Below are 17457 nucleotides of genomic sequence, written 5' to 3'. Positions count from 1 at the left end.
CAAACAGTATGTTGTTTACCGGGTGCTCGAGTTTGATACATTTTGGATCAGGTTGACAGATTGTTGAGTGGGACCGAGGAGGATCGGTCTGTCAATGTACTTATTGGAACAAATGACAAAATTATGGGAGTATGGATATTCCTAAAAATGATTTTAAGGACTTAGGTGCTAAACATAAAGCTCCTCTCTAGGATTAAAATGAAAAGGCATGCACACCATGGAGGAAGCCTGGCAAATTAAAAAAGGATTGTAGCTGTAACTTTTACTTCTCGAGGGGGATTCTGACTTTGTATGACTATAAGAAACCAGGTTTACCTGCTCACAAGACTGGGCTGTAAATATCCAATCTTACACTCTCTTCAGAAGGGACTGGGTTAATAGAGATGGAAGGGTATGCCTCTACATCAAGAGCAATATTAAAGTGAGTGTGAGAGTGGATATAAGCAATTAGTAGCCGAGTTGTTTTGGACAGAGCTGCATATGATTTTGAAAAACAGTGAATTAATTATGGAAGTATGTTACAGGCCCCACAATATTAAGGAAGATGAAGCGGAAGAGAGGAATCTACTCTCAAAAAATATAATTAGCATGGGCATGTTATTATTATGGGGAAAATACTGTTATTATAGGGGAACTTAGGCCAGCCATACATAGTTCGAATTGCACTGAACCGGCCGAGATTCGAACCGTTAATGGGCAGGCTGAATGTACCAAGTTGATCAATTGATCAATTTGGGTACAACCAGCCTGTTGGATTTGCTTCAGATTATCACAATTGATTGCTATAGCCGCTAGCGATAATCACTGTCTTCTCTCGTGGGAGTAGCTTTCCCCGCCTGCCCCTGCCCCCCCCCCCCCACCTGGAGAAGACAATTGCTTATTCCCCTGTCAGCACTGTCTTTGTTGATGGGGGAATTGTGTGAATTTATTTTGCACTGTATGGCCAGCCTTACATATTCAGACATTAATGAGACAAATAGTGCACTGCACTAAGGCTTCTCAGTTCCTGAATAGGGATGAGCTTCGAGTTCGAGTCAAACCTAAGTTCGAGCAGAACATTGGCTGTTCGCTCGTTCGTAGAACTTCGAACAAATCGGGATGTTCGAACCAAATTCGAAAATGCTAACTTTTTTTTTTTTTTTTAAAAAAGGAAAATAGTCAAGAGCAAGGTGCTTTATTAAGGTCTAAGTGCAGTGAGATTGAGCAGTGATTATATATCAGCTACTAGTCCATCTAGAACCATGTAGAACATCAGTTTGATTAGGGTTAGGGTTAGGGTTAACCCTAACTCTAACCCTAACCCTAACCCCAACCCTAAGGAGAGTTAGAGTTAGGGTAAGTACTTTGTTGCACCACGTCTGGCAGCTTGAATTTACTGAGGCATGGATTTAACTATCAACAAACAGTATTCTTTATCAATCCAATTTTCTTTTATTGCAGTTGCCAGATCAGCTTTGCAGGTTGTAGCCTTGTCATGGACCATTTTCTTCCATAGATATTCAATTGTATTGAAGTCCGGACTATTTGCAGGCCATGCCTTTGACATTATACAGTATGTCTTTCTTGAAGGAATTTTTTACGGCTTTTGTCCTATGGGAACATGCATTATCATTCTGAAAAATGATGTCATCATCATCAAACATCCTTTTAATTGATGTAATAAGAAAAGTGTCCAAAATCTCAACAAAAACTTGTGCATTTATTGAAGATTTAAAGACCAGTATCTCCCCCATACCTTTACCTGACATGCAACCCCGTTCAGTCGTATTCATGCATTTCTTTGGAACTTCACCATACAAAAGTTCCATTATCATCACCCTGCCCAATGCAGATTTGTGATTAATCACTGAATATCACTTTCATCCAGTCATCCACAGTGCATGATTATTTTCTTTAGCCCACTGTAACCTTGATTTTTTCTGTTTAGGTGTTAATGATGGTTTTCGTTTGGCTTTTCTGTATGTAAATCCCACTTCCTTTAGGCAATGTCCTACAGTTTGGTCACAGACATTGACTCCAGTTTCTGACCACTTGTTCCTCATTTGTTTTGTTGTTCAATTTCTTTTTTAAGGCATATTGCTTTAAGTTTTCTATCTTGACGCTTTGATGTCTTCCTTGGTCTACAAGTAGGCTTCCTTTAGCAAGTTTCCCATTTGATTTTCACTTGGTCCAAATTTTTTGACACAGGTGACTGGGACCAAGAAACATCTTTTGCAATATTCCATGATGATTACCTTCTTGAAGATGTTTTATAATCCTCTCCTTTGTTTCAATTGATCTCTCTCTTGTTGGAGCCATGATTCGTCAATCAGGTTGGTGAAACAGCTCACCAAGGTGTGCAAGAACTATTTTTTTTAACTAATTAGGAGACGTAATCTGATGAAGATGTTTGTTTTAGAACTGCAAAGTGCCTGATGATTCCATAATATTTTCCTCAGAACTGAATGATTCCATATCGTTTTTCCTTTGCTTGATCTGCAAAAACAGTTGTAATTTACTACAGTTTTCTTTCTTTTTTCTTTTTTCTTTGTTTCTCAATGCCAGAAGGTTGAAATGTTAAATGAAAATAGTTTTGAGGCAAGTCAGTGTTTCATTTTTTTTTACACAATTAAACAATTGAATGAACATTTTACAAGAGTGGTGATACAATACTTTTTGCCAGGGGTTGTACTCTTAAAAAGCAATTTAAGGAGAAAAAAATGGTCTTCAAAAATACAAAACAAAAGGGGAGGCTTTGGCATTTAAGGGTTACAAGGAATGCAAAAAAGATATGCAAGATGGTAATCAGAGCAGTTAAAATTACCCATGATAAACACATTGCTTTAGAAAGCAAAAGGAAACCAAAGTTCTATATATATGAACAGTAAAAAGGTAAGTAGCCCCAAGAAAGATGAACGGGACTGTGGACACAAAGGATACAAATAGGGCTAATGTGTTAAATATTTTTTTTCCTTATAAACACACAAAATACAGGGATCCACTGTATTTGAGGGGATAATATTGCCAATGTACAACATCATTGGAGTTGTCAGAAAATTAGATTGGATGAAAAGTCCCCAGGAACTAGTGGCTTACACCCATGATTCATTGGAGAGCTTAGCTCAGAGACAGACAGGCCATTCCTTTTAATCTTAAAGACTTCTTAGCTTCTGGAATAGTACTGACTGATTGGCATAGAGCAAACATGGTTCCAATATTAAAAGACGGATCCAGATGTATACCAGGGAACTAAAGACCAGTCAACCTAACAGCAATAATCTGAAAAATGTCTGAGGGAATGCTAAGGTACTCTATTGAATGCTTAGGGACTATTATTTGGCCTCAACACCAAACGATATATCTGGCAGAAATCCAATACAGCCCACCATCCAAATAACATCATTCCTTCAGTAAGGCAATGAGGTGGTAATATCCTGTTATGGGGGTGTTTCTCTGCAGCAGGGACTGGAGCACTTGTCAGGATAAAAGAAAAATGGACAGGGCAAAATACCATCAAATTCTTGAGGAAAACATGCTGCCCTCTGCCAGAAAGTTGTCAATGGGAAGAAGATTTACCTTCCAACATGACAATGACTTAAAACACACAGCAAAACTGACCACTCAGTGGTTGAAGGTGAAAAAGGTGAATGTCCTTGAATGACCTAGTCAGAGCCCTGACTTAAACCCCATTGAAAATCTGTGGAATGACTTGAAGACTGCAGTCCTCAAAAGGTCACCATCAAATTTAACTGAACTTGAGCAGTTCTGCAAAGAAGAGTAAGCAAATGTTGCAAAGTCTAAATGCGCAAAGTTAGTAGAGACATAACCCAACAGACCAAAGGCTGTAACTAAGGCAAAAAGTGGTTTAATAAAATACTGACACAATGGGGTGATCCTTTTCAAAACTCAGTGATTCAGTTTTTGATTATTTTTTTTATTTTTTTCTGGTGTTATATCTTTCACTTGGATGTTATAAGTTGCACTAGTAAACACAGCTAGATAAAACAAAATACAGTGGGTACGGAAAGTATTCAGACCCCCTTAAATTTTTCACTCTTTGTTATATTGCAGCCATTTGCTAAAATCATTTAGGTTCATTCTTCTTCCTCATGAATGTACACATAGCACCCCATACTGACAGAAAAACACAGACTTGTTGACATTGTTGCAGATTTATTAAAAAAGAAAAACTGAAATATCACATGGTCCTAAGTATTCAGACCCTTTGCTGTGACACTCATATATTTAATTCAGGTGCTTTCCATTTCTTCTGATCATCCTTGAGATGGTTCTACACCTTCATTTGAGTCCAGCTGTGTTTGATTATACTGATTGGACTTGATTAGGAAAGCCACACACCTGTCTATATAAGACCTTCCAGATCACAATGCATGTCAGAGCAAATGAGAATCATGAGGTCAAAGGAACTGCCTGAAGAGCTCAGAGACAGAATTGTGGCAAGGCACAGATCTGGCCAAGGTTACAAAAAGATTTCTGCTGCACTTAAGGTTCCTAAGAGCACAGTGGCCTCCATAATCCTCAAATGGAAGACGTTTGGGACGACCAGAACCCTTCCTTCAAACTGAGCTATCGGGGGAGAAGAGCCTTGGTGAGAGAGGTAAAGAAGAACCCAAAGATCACTGTGGCTGATCTCCAGAGATGCAGTCAGGAGATGGGAGAAAGTTGTAGAAAGTCAACCATCACTGCAGCCCTCCACCAGTCGGGGCTTTATGGCAGAGTGGCCCGACGGAAGCCTCTCCTCAGTGTAAGACACATGAAAGCCCGCATGGAGTTTGCTAAAAAACACCTGAAGGACTCCAAGATGGTGAGAAATAAGATTCTCTGGTCTGATGAGACCAAAATAGAACTTTTTGGCCTTAATTCTAAGCGGTATGTGTGGAGAAAACCGGGCACTGCTCACCTGTCCAATACAGTCCCAACAGTGAAGCATGGTGGTGGCAGCATCATTCTGTGGGGGTGTTTTTCAGCTGCAGGGACAGGACGACTGGTTGCAATCGAGGGAAAGATGAATGCGGCCAAGTACAGGGATATCCTGGACAAAAACCTTCTCCAGAGTGCTCTGGACCTCAGACTGGGCCGAAGGTTTACCTTCCAACAAGACAATGACCCTAAGCACACAGCTAAAATAACGAAGGAGTGGCTTCACAACAACTCCGTGACTCTTCTTGAATGGCCCAACCAGAGCCCTGACTTAAACCCAATTGAGCATCTCTGAAGAGACCTAAAAATGGCTGTCCACCAACGTTTACCATCCAACCTGACAGAACTGGAGAGGATCTGCAAGGAGGAATGGCAGAGGATCCCCAAATCCAGGTGTGAAAGACTTGTTGCATCTTTCCCAAAAAGACTCCTGGCTGTATTAGATCAAAAAGGGGGCTTCTACTAAATACTGAGCAAAGGGTCTGAATACTTAGGACCATGTGATATTTCAGTTTTTCTTTTTTAATAAATCTGCAACAATGTCAACAATTCTGTGTTCTTCTGTCAGTATGGGGTGCTATGTGTACATTCATGAGGAAGAAGAATGAACCTAAATGATTTTAGCAAATGGCTGCAATATAACAAAGAGTGAAAAATTTAAGGGGGTCTGAATACTTTCCGTACCCACTGTACATATAAAAAGAGAGAAAAATTACTCTCTGCTATGTTAATTTTATCCAAATTAAAATGCAGATTTGTCTGATTAGGCATGAGGAGGGACTTAAAGATCCAAGGGGGTAAGTTAGAAGTTTTTTCCTTGTTTGTGATAAATCAACAATTCAAACAATTCAAAGGGTACATTATTTACATATTTAAGGATGATAAGAAATGTGATTTGACCATACAAGTAGTATTTATTGGTTGTAATTAGACTTGATGGAGTATTCATTGAAAATGTCATTCCAAGGGTGACTTTTTTTTACCAGGTAACAGTATAGTGACCCTAATTGTTGTTTCCAGTAATTACAAGTAGGGTCTTTTCATCTTGATTAACAACAAAATCAAAAGTGTTTGGTCAACCAATCAGAACCCCTCCAGTTTCAGACATTAGTATTTCAGGTGAAGTTTTTAGCTGTTAGGATTCATTCTTCATTGTAATGGAAGCAAAGGTCTAGATTATAACACACATTACTGCATGCAGGGAAGCTGCCTAGGTGCAAATGTTAGATTAAACATATACTGGATGGTGTATACTCTCTATGCTTGCTATGAAACAAATGACAAATGGGACTCTGAGGCCCCGTTCACATACAAGCGACTACTTCGCACCGCGACCTCCGCCACGGCCGCCACGGACTTCGTAACATTGAAGTCTATGGCGGTCGCCTCCGGGTCGCCCCAAAGAAGCTCCGGACCCTTTTTCTAAGTCGGAGCGACTTGTGTCGCTCCTATTAGAATGGGTCCGCAGCTTCCCTATGGGAGGCGACCTACAGCGACCTGTGAGGCGACCAGGTCGCCTCACAGGTCTCCTTAGTGTGAACGGGGACTGAAGGCTGCTGTTCATTGTGATATTTACAAATACTGAGATGGATTTTGTCATTGGTTGCAAGTACTCTGTGGACTCACTGTTCTGTGCTGGGATTCAATAAATGTCTCTCTCTGGTAAACAACCACACTGCTGTGGAGAGGAGATTTTCTTTACAATAATAATTATTAGTCATCCCTCTCTATATGACAACATATTAATGCTGTAAATTGAATATATTAATTTACCACAAACAAGGGAAAAAAATGTAAGATCCTTTTCGTGCCTAACCAAACAAATCTGCATTTTACAATCCCTTGTAAGTAACCTTGCAAATAACCTCCTTTGAAAAGTTTAATTGGATAAAATTAGGATAGCTGGAGCCATTACTCTCTCTTTTGAAATTTAAAATGTAGCTAACCTGCGTCAATATGCCAGCCTCTGGCATATGGCCTGTACAAGAATGTGTGTCTATATATGTATATTATGTGTATGTGTGTATCAAGTACATCCTCATACCTTACCATGCTTCCTATGAAATTGTGAGTTTAGTTTACCAATGTCTCTGCTAGTAAAGAGATGCTTAACCACTTTAAGACCGTAAGGTTTTGCCCCTTTAATGACCAGTCCCTATTTTGCAATTCGGCACTACGTTATTTTAATGGACAATTGCACAGACGTGCGACTCTGTACAAAAATTAAAATTGATGTCCTTTTTTTACCCACAAATAGAGCTTTCTTTTGGTGGTATTTGATCACCTGTGCAATTTTTATTTTTTGCTCTATAAACAAAAAAAGAGCAACAATTTTGAAAATATATAATACAATATTTTTCACATTCTGCTAAAAAAAAAGTTTAAAAATCAATCAGGCCAATTTATTTTCTGCTACATATTTTTGGTTAAAAAATCGCAATCAGCGTATTTTGATTGGTTTGTGCAAAAGTTATCGCGTCTACTAACTACGGGAAAGATTTATGTAATTTTTATTGTTTTTTTTTTTCACTAGTAATGGCGGAGATCTGCGATTTTTTATGGGACTGCAACATTGCGGCGGACAGATCGGACCCCTAACTGACATTTTTAACACTTTTGGGGGTACCAGTGACATTACTACAGTAATCAGTGCTAAAAATATGCACTGTTACTGTAATAATGACACTGGCAGGGAAGGGGTTAACCCTATGGGTGATCAATGGGTTAAATGTGAGCCTAAGGGAGTGATTCTAACTGTGAAATGACCATAGAGACATGCGATCCTATATAGAACGATCACATGAGCTCTGTGATCATTTCAGGGAGAAGAACGGTGGGGTGTGTTTACAACAGCCGACCGTCCTTCTCTCTCAGCAGGGAGCGAACGTGGGTGTCAGGCGGCAATCGAAGCCACCTGACCCATGCCTCAGCTTCCTCGCTGCCGTGTGGGGGTGGGAGCGCACTGGCGCGTGCTCGCACCCTAGCTCTGTGATCATTTCAGGGAGAAGAACGGTGGTGTGTGTTTACAGCTTCCTCGCTGCCGAGTGGGGGTGGGAGCGCACTGGCACCCTAGCTTCCCGCTCGCGACCGACGTAGGTCTACGTCCGTTTGCGCAGGAGAGCCACCCCGCCACAGTAAATCTGCGGTGGGTGGATGGGAAGTGGTTAACCACTTAAGCCCCGGAAGATTTTACCCCCTTCCTGACCAGGGGGTATTTTGCGATTCGTCACTGCGTGACTTTAACGGACAATTGCGCGGTCGTGCGACGCTGTACCTAAACGAATTTGACGTCCTTTTTTTTCCACAAACAGAGCTTTCTTTTGGTGGTATTTGATCACCTGTGCGATTTTTTGATCACGCGCTATAAACAAAAAAAGAGCGTCAATTTTGCAAAAATAACAATATTTTTCACATTTTTTTATATGAAATTCCCCCCAAAAAAAAAGTAAAAATCAAAATTTTTTAAAATTTTCGGCCAATTTGTTTTATGCTACATATGTTTGGTAAAAAAAAAATCGCAAAAAGCGTATTTTGATTGGTTTGCGCAAAAGTTATCGCGTTTACTAACAAAGGGAAAGATTTTTGTCATTTTTGTTGTTTTTTTTTTTTAACGCGTAATGGCGGCGATCTGCGATTTTTTTTGCGGTACTGCGACATTGGGGCGGACAGATCGGACCCTTGACTGACATTTGTGACACTTTTGGGGTTACCAGTGACATTTCTACAGTAATCAGTGCTATACATATGCACTGTTACTGTAAAAATACACTGGTTGTGAAGGGGTTAACTTTATTTGGGAGGGAGGGGCTGTGTGTATCCCTAGGGGCGTGCTTTCTACTGTGATTGGCTGTGGGTTGAGCTGTAAGGACACTGATCAACGGATCTACATACTAGATCCGTTTTATCAGTGTCTTTACAGCGAGGAGAATGACAGGCAGCTTGTTTACACAAGCTGCCTGACATTCTCCCTCTCCCCCGCCGATCGCCGAGTGACCGGCGGACATCGGGTCCACTGCTCACACGCGCAGGGGGGTCCGTGACCACGCGGGAGCGGGAGTGCGCCTCCGGGGGCGCGCGCTCGCTCCCTAGACCCTCACAAGCTAGTGATGTAGCCCTACGTCACTTTGCCTGTGAGGGGCTGACTGCCGACGTAGATCGGCGTTAGGCAGTCGGCAAGTGGTTAAAGGAATACTATTTATATAGTACAATTAAATCTGTAGTAGAACTTCTCAGAAAAAGAAATATGGAAAATATTTGGAAAAATAGGGAAAAAACTGATCCAATAAGGCAAATAAAGTTTTGTTAACCATTGTAATAATCTCCCCTATAGTCATGTATTTTTACATCCCACTAGTTATTATTACTGATATCTTTAAAAACTGCAATAGGGCTTTAGAAAACACCATTGTTTCACCTTGTATCTTCATACTGTATTGTATATAATGCATGTATTAAATTAGAAAAAAAAATCCTTTTTACCAACTTCTTTTCAAGGCAACAGATGCTTTCCTCCAAAAAATAAGCAAGCCCCAGGATATGTTTGGTCTGTAGTAGTGTCAAATTTCATGGATAATTTAATAGCTAATAATTTTAATTCCTGAAAACAAAGACATGATGCATAATGATTGCACAAATGTAAGAGAATTAACCCTGTAGGCTAATGATATTTTTCAAGAGCCATTAAATTAATTCATTTATTTTTTATTTTTGTCAGTGAACAAAGGAAAATCATTTTTTATACTGATGGAAAATAAAAGTCTTACATAGGAGGAAGGGCTGTAGAATTGTGTAGTTTCTGATTAATCAGTATTACATAATAGTATAATTTTTTTCTGGAGGGAAAATAATAATATATTGTGTAATTTTTTGGGGGTAATGTTCCATCCATCAAACTTTTCTTGCTAGTAAAACAACAAGAGTGTGCATTTGAATAATAAAAGTTGGTATAAGATTCTTTAGATATATTTTTGAATTATGCAAGTAATTACAGAGAAAAAGAAAACTGTCATATTTGCATTACACTTGCATAAAAAATGACACATTAGTTTTGTTATTTGTGCTTTGCATACTGTAGAAATGCAGAAATATTTCTAAGACTCCTGAATGTTTAAAATACAGTTTAGAGACAGAAAGTTATTACAAATGAGTGGATTCAATTGTGGGATTTGACCCAGATCAGGCATAGACATACAACAGAAATCAGAAAATTTTACCTGCTCAACTTACCTGCTGGTATTTATTATTGCTGCTTATTTTTTTCTTTACTTTCTAAAAAAAATATTAAAATATCCTCTTCTTCCCCTCTGAGCCTACACTATTCTAAAGCTGGCCATATGTGACAGTGGGCTGAACAAAAAAAATAAATTAACCAATTCCCTCATCCACACATTTGAGGTGGATGGGGAAATCCTCTCCACTGTGCTATTGTATTCTGACAGCAGGGAGACTCCCCCTCTGTCAGAATACCTAGATCAGGGCTACAGCCATTGATTGAGTAGCTTTTTCTAATGGGGCAGTTGCACAGATCTTCATTGGTAGATCGATACCAATTGACTTCTGTCCAACTGCAATGGAATTTTGGACAGTCCTTACTGAACCAGTCAAACTTTGATCCATTTATAAGCACCTTTATACTGATGTGCGCTATAGTAGTAGGCAGTACTTAAAAAAGACATTGGGATTAAACCTTGCACCCCTCCTTAAGCACAAAGTAAGTGCTGATCACAGAATATACCTAACACACCTTACCCTTTTTTGTTTTAAAACACATAAATTAGAACTAAAGACAGTGCTATCCACCATTAACCAACTAACTAAAAATGTAATCTATGGAGATCATCTGTCTAAATCTGTGTCACAAGTTAAAATACAGGAAACACAGACAGAATCAAATTATTAATAATCTTTGCAAGGTCTTTTTATTTCATGTCCCCCACATTATCATAGAAAATCCCATCAAAAATTAACAATGGAGAATCCCCCTTTAATTTTTCTAATGCTGCTGCTGAGATGCAATTATTTAATCATTATAGTACCTGTATTTTAAACCTTTGGAGATTCTGTTGTTCCATTACCCACATTTTGATTAGTTAGTTACAATATTCACTTAAATAAGGTGGAATCTAACCCTCCAATTCTTTTGCAGCTTTTAGGTGGCGCCATCTTAGCCTCTGTTTAGATTTACAGTTGTCATAATCCTGCAATGTGTTCAGCTTGAAGGTTTTTTTGAGAGCTATTCGAAAACCAGCACTCTTTTAACCACTTAAGGACCGGTACTACGTCGGTTACGTGCCTGGTGCTAAAGGGCGAGTGCACGCTGCCGGAAGGCGCGCTTTTGTCCCCACTCGGCAGCAGGGAAGCCGATGCACGGGGCCGGTGGCCATGATTGCCGCCGGCCACCTGCAATCGCTCCCAGCTGAGAGAAGAAGAACGGTCAGCTGTTGTAAACACAGATGGCCGCTCTTCTCTCTGGAATGATCACAGAGTGCCTGTGATCCTTCTATATAGGATCACAGGTCTCTATAATCATTTCAAAAGCCCATCCCCCATGCAGTTAGAAACACTCCCCTAGGCTTACATTTAACCCCCTGATCACCCACTGTGTTAACCCCTTCCCTGCCAGTGTCATTATTACAGTAACAGTGCATATTTTTAGCACTGATTACTATATGTCACTGGTCCCCCCCAAAAGTGTCAAAAATGTCAGTTAGGGGTCTGATCTGTCCACCGCAATGTCGTAGTCCCACTAAAAATTGCAGATCACCGCCATTACTAGTAAAAAAAAAAAAAAACAACAAAAACGACATAAATCATTCCCCTAGTTTGTAGATATGATAACTTTTGCGCAAACCAATCAAAATACGCTTATTGCGATTTTTATTTTTTTACCAAAAATATGTAGCAGAATACAAATTAGCTTAAACGGATGAATGTTATATAGCAGAATGTGAAAAATATTGTTTTTTTCTTTCAGAATTGTCAATCTTTTTTTGTTTATAGCGCAAAAAATAAAAATTGCACAGGTGATAAAATACCACCAAAAGAAATCTCTATTTGTGGAAAAAAAGGACATCAATTTCATTTCAATACAGCATTGGGCGACCGCGCAATTTTCCGTTAATGTAACGCAGTGCTGAATCGCAAAAAATGGCCTGGTCATTAAGGAGGCAAATCCTTCCGGTCCAGAAGTGGTTGAGCACTACAAGTACTGCAAGAAAGGCCCTCAAAAAATGTGAGTCTATGTGTAGGCTTAGAGCTTTGCTACTCTTCAGTCTTGACAACCTCCACACCACACACTGCATCAGCCTTGCTGCCCACTTCAGTTCAGGGAAAAGCAATACTGAAACACAAACAGAAGCAGAAGGCGCACCAGCCTAGTGCATTAAAAAAAGACTCTTTATTGAATCAAATGCCAATGTACTCATAAAAGTATAAAGCATGTAACAAATCCAGTCCCGTCACTGACAACATGTCCATCCACAGGGGTGCAGCTTACGCGTTTCAAAGGAGATGCCCTCTTCCTAAGAGCTCAGGATTTGTTACATGCACTTGATTATGTACTTTTGTGAGCACATTGGCATTTTATTTTATTCAATAAGGAGTCTTTTGGTAATGTGCTAGGCCAGTGCTCCTTTTTCTTTTTTCTGTGTTTTGCTGAGAGCTGACATAAGCACACCGGTAACTGAGACAGTTATCACCAGAGGAATGCCTCGAATGTAGCATATATTGTACATGTACTACAAGTCAGAATTTAAATGTAAATATTGCAGAATACAGTCTTTGAATGTTTCATTAAGGGTTATATTATGTTATATATATATAATAAGATTTATTGAACCCTTCTAACTTCAGCTTTCTTTTTGGAAACAGTTAAAGTGTAGTTTAGAGCTAACTAAAAAATATAGAGTACATCTCTGAACAATATACACATGTCTTACTGTTTTACACCTCAAAACACATTTTGCTACTCCTGAATATCACAATTCCACAGATGTGAGACTTTGGCACAGCTTAGCCACCTAGATAGGCCCAACATCTAATTTCCTGACTACCTGTCACAATTTTGGAGGCCCTTGGGCATCAGAACAGTGGAAACACCCACAAAGTGACCACATTTTGGAAATCAAACACCCCAAGATATTTTCTAAGAGGTACAATGAGTCTTCTGAAAATGTCATTTTTTTTGCCAGATGTTTTTAGAAAATTATTAAAGAAAATTAACATTTTCAAATTGTCAATTTCTAAGATATTTCTAACACGCAGCATAGGGATACTTAGAATTACAACTCAAACTAGAAAATGTACAATTTCTGGGGAAATTGGGTGAAGTGTCCTTGCTACTATTCTTGATGCATAGTATGTCTCTGAAATATTAAAAATGAAGGCACAGTCGCAGTTTATAAATTGCCCTTCAAATGTTAGGTGGCTAGAGTGGAGTTTCAGTGAATGTCAATGGGCAGTGAGAGTTGCAAACAAATGGTCATATTGTGAAAACTATCATTACTAAAGCCCCGTACACACGTACCGATTGTCGGCCGTAAATATTCGGCCGACGACCGATCGGCCGATTGTAGGCTTGTTAGTATGATGCTTTCGACAGCCGACAGCGCATTTTCGGCCGAACAGAATCTGTCGTGCAGGCATTAAAATTTTTGTTGGCCAACACCAGAATGGCCGATTGTTCGCCAGTCAGTGCAGATTTAGGCAGACAGACAGCAGATTTGCAAGACTGGGCATGCTCAGAAAAGAAAAAAGACAAGGAAAGTTAACCATCACATGACATCACTTCTGCAGTTGGCTGTTGTTGGCCGACAAACTTCGTGTGCAGTTTTTGTGGGAAGCTCTTCTGATTTGTTTGCACTGTATCAGGGACTACCGTTTTCTGGAGATAAAGGTGGAGGAAAAGTGGAAGGGTGGTGTGAATGTTGTTCACATAGAGGTGGTATTCCTGATAGAATTAGGGTGATTTGGTCCCACACAATTTTCCACTGCTTCTCATATAGGATGGACATCCAGGGGTCTCCAGCTGGCTGTCATTTCCATCATAAACCTAAAAGTTAAACATGTACTCTGTAGCCCTCATACAAACGTTGTCTAACTTCACCCTGTATTTGGCACATTTATTAGAGATATACTGTTTGATGCCCAGCCTACCTGTAAAATGGATGAGGGACTCATCAACACAGATAATTGTGTTGGGAGTATACATTTCAGAAAGTAGTGGCCTAATTTTGTACAACATGTTATATGCAGGTAATAGTCACTGAAGTGTAGAAACCTCATGATCATTTCATAGGGTGTCCTGGGCATAGTGATGGAATATAGTGGCATATGGTGAATGGGGCATGTGGACCAATAGGGTCTGGCTGCACTGTAAATTGGGGAATTATAGGTGCTGTTGGTGGTTGCCTGCTGCTGTTCAGATTGTCTGGTTCTCTTTGTTGGGACCCTTAAGTTACTGAACCACTGCTCTCTACAGGTTCATATCCAGAATCTGAATCTGACAGTGAGAGTTTCCTACTAATCTCATCTGTCATGTTCAGAATCTACAATGTAAAATTTGTGGACATGGCGTTCAGGTTTGTGCTGGCTCTGGTGACACGATACTGCTTTGATGGAGATGAGGCACTGAGATGACACACTTAGGCAGATGTTAATGCTGCACTGGTGACCCTGACAGATGTTACTGGTGCACTGGTGACACTGACAGATGTTGACCAAGAGACACAGCAATCACAGATCACGACACTGCTTGCTCTTGAGGGTGCTCATGGGCAGAATGATGCTTGTCCTGCCCAGTCTTATATGTAAAGTGGCCAGGTGGCAAGTGGTTAATTTAAAATAAAAAAAAGAAAGTATGCTTCTCCCCATTGTTACCAGCCCTAACACACCAATCATACTGTCTGGCTTCCCTGCTGTGAAGAAATTGTGAGTTTATGCCTTCCTGTTCTAATGTCACCAGCCTACACCTTTTAGAATTGCAGGATGCATAAATGTGTCCCCAGAAAACAAACAAACAAAAAAAAAAAAAAACTCATGGTGATGGGGGTTGTATATGGAAATTACCTGTGCCCCAGTTGGTAGGATCAAACAATCTTTCTGGATAACTGACAAAGGGGTCCAAAAATTACCAGTGCATGCTGGTTTGCAACATTTTTTAAATAAACAAGCTGTAGTGAATGATTTTTAGGTTCTAAATTAAATGTTAATAGTCAGATAGCTCCAATGCTGGATCTGTAATACGAGAGTAAAGGGTCCCTCTTTCTTATTGCATCATTCATTTAGACGATTTACCATGTTTGGTATTATACCAAATTTGGTGATCTCATCAATGGCATCATAGAAATCTTCCAGGAAACAACTACCCAGACTTTTTTAAAAACTTAAAACCAATCCTCAACCAGAACCCCCTTAACTTCTCATTTTATAGCTGAATGGTATGGATGGGGTATTCCATCAGCTGGAAGGATTAAGCACTAAGCACTTTATATTGGTTTTATTCTAAGAAGCATTTTAACCACAACATCATTATATGTATACCTGGATTGAAAAGCACTGCATTCGTCAATAAAATCACTGTTTTTTAATCACGGGTTATTAATATAGATTATCACTTCTTTTTTTTTTTATTGTATTTTTATTAAAGGTTTTAAGAAATTACAAAATAGGTGACAATATCATAATATAACAAGAATAGATGCCAAAAGGTACAAACAAGAACAGGAGAGTGCATAGAAAATAAAGTCTTCAACATATAGAAAACATTTGTGCATATCATAACACTAAGCAGCTTTTCAAGACAAGTATGAGTGTAGCAAACATAGTATTTACAACAGAATATGTAGTGCACATAATTCAATTCATGTCAGGATTTGTGCACATAGACAAGAAACTGAACATTAGGTTTTAAAGTAAGAGGGGAATGTTTGGGGATGGAAGAATCAATAAGCTGAAGGGTTCAAAGGGCCATCTCAATATATTGTCTTTATTCGTTTTTATGTCATCAACTTTATATGTGTATTATGAATAGGCACTGTTGATTAATTTCAATACACAGCACTGATGTATGAATAGCGCATCACCATTATCCTTATATACATTTCTAATTATTTAAAGTTTATGAGTACTTGAACATGGTGGGAGCAGCAATTCACTTTACTCATTAGGAATTTTCATTTAATACATTATAGCAGCGCACTTGTTTTATAATATTCACATGGATGGGGGAGCTTTTGGCTTTTAGGGCTTCTGGTAACAGCACCACTTGGCTGAGATGTCAATGGGTATTTTTTTCAGCTTTGGAATTTTTTGGTAACACTTTTTAAAGCACTCTTTTATTGCTGGAGGACATGTACAAACACAAATTCATCTCTACATCATTGTATATAGCAACCTCATAATTTTAGGCTCCTATCTGGTAGGGATGATCGAACGGTTCAGGTCGACCATCGGTTCGACCCGAACATTGACTGTTCGAAATTCGGTCGAATTCCGAACTTTTTGCGGAAAAAGTTCGGAATTCGGCAACCAGAACCGACCAAAATGCAATGGGACAGGAACTGGGCTTTAAAAGCCGTGATTGGACCAGAAACTTCAGTAAAAGCCAATTGAGGGGGCAGGAGGATGCTAGGAATGTGATTGGAGGTCCGGAGGCCAATCAGTAGTGAATACGCCCCCCAGTATATAATATAGCCTGTAATACAGGGGCTGTGGAAGAGAGTGGAAGCAGTTCTGTTACTCTGCTGCAAAAGTGTCATTTAGCAAATATTAGTGTGAGGAAAGGGATATCTAGTGTAGTTAGGGTACTATATACCACTATAGTTAGATTCAATATTCTAGTTTCTGTAGGGAAAGTGTTATGTGTCAGGGTGACCATAGTGTAGTGTAGGGTGAACTGACTCTGACTGCTATGACAGGGTGACCAAACTCTTCCATGTCAGGGTGACCGCCATAAGAAAAAGATCATTTTTCTTAGAATTTTTAGTAGAGCAGGGATGGGGCTCTGCTCCTTGTATGCCAGGGTGACCGAATTCATCCATGTCAGGGTGACCGCCATAAGAAAAAGATTGTTTGTCTTAGAATTTTTAGTAGAGCAGGGATGTGGCTCTGCTCCTGTCACACCTAGGCGTTTTTGTTTCAGGCGTTTATTGGGTTTTTTTGTGGATGTCTTTGGAGGCAGGCATGACACCTGAACTTCTGTGTAGGGGTATATATATACACACACACACATATATGTATATATACACATACACACATATAGGTGTGAAAGTAGCGGAACCTCATGCATGCGCTAATGAAATTATTTGCAGGGATGTGGCTCCGCTCCTATCACACCTATATGTGTGTATGTGTACAGTATATATACATATATGTGTGTGTATATATACCCCTATACAGAAGTTCAGATGTTATGCCTGCCTCCAAAGACGCCCAAAAAAATGCCCAAAAAAATGCCTGCAACAACACACCTGGGCGTTTTTGTTGCAGGCGTTTATTTGGCATTTTTTGGGCGTCTTTGGAGGCAGGCATGGCATCTGA

The sequence above is a fragment of the Pelophylax lessonae genome, assembly GCF_965119305.1.
Source record: "Pelophylax lessonae genome assembly, chromosome: 1".
Lineage (NCBI taxonomy): Eukaryota > Metazoa > Chordata > Amphibia > Anura > Ranidae > Pelophylax > Pelophylax lessonae.
The sequence above is the reverse complement of the archived record's forward strand: the minus strand, read 5'-3'. Positions refer to the sequence as shown.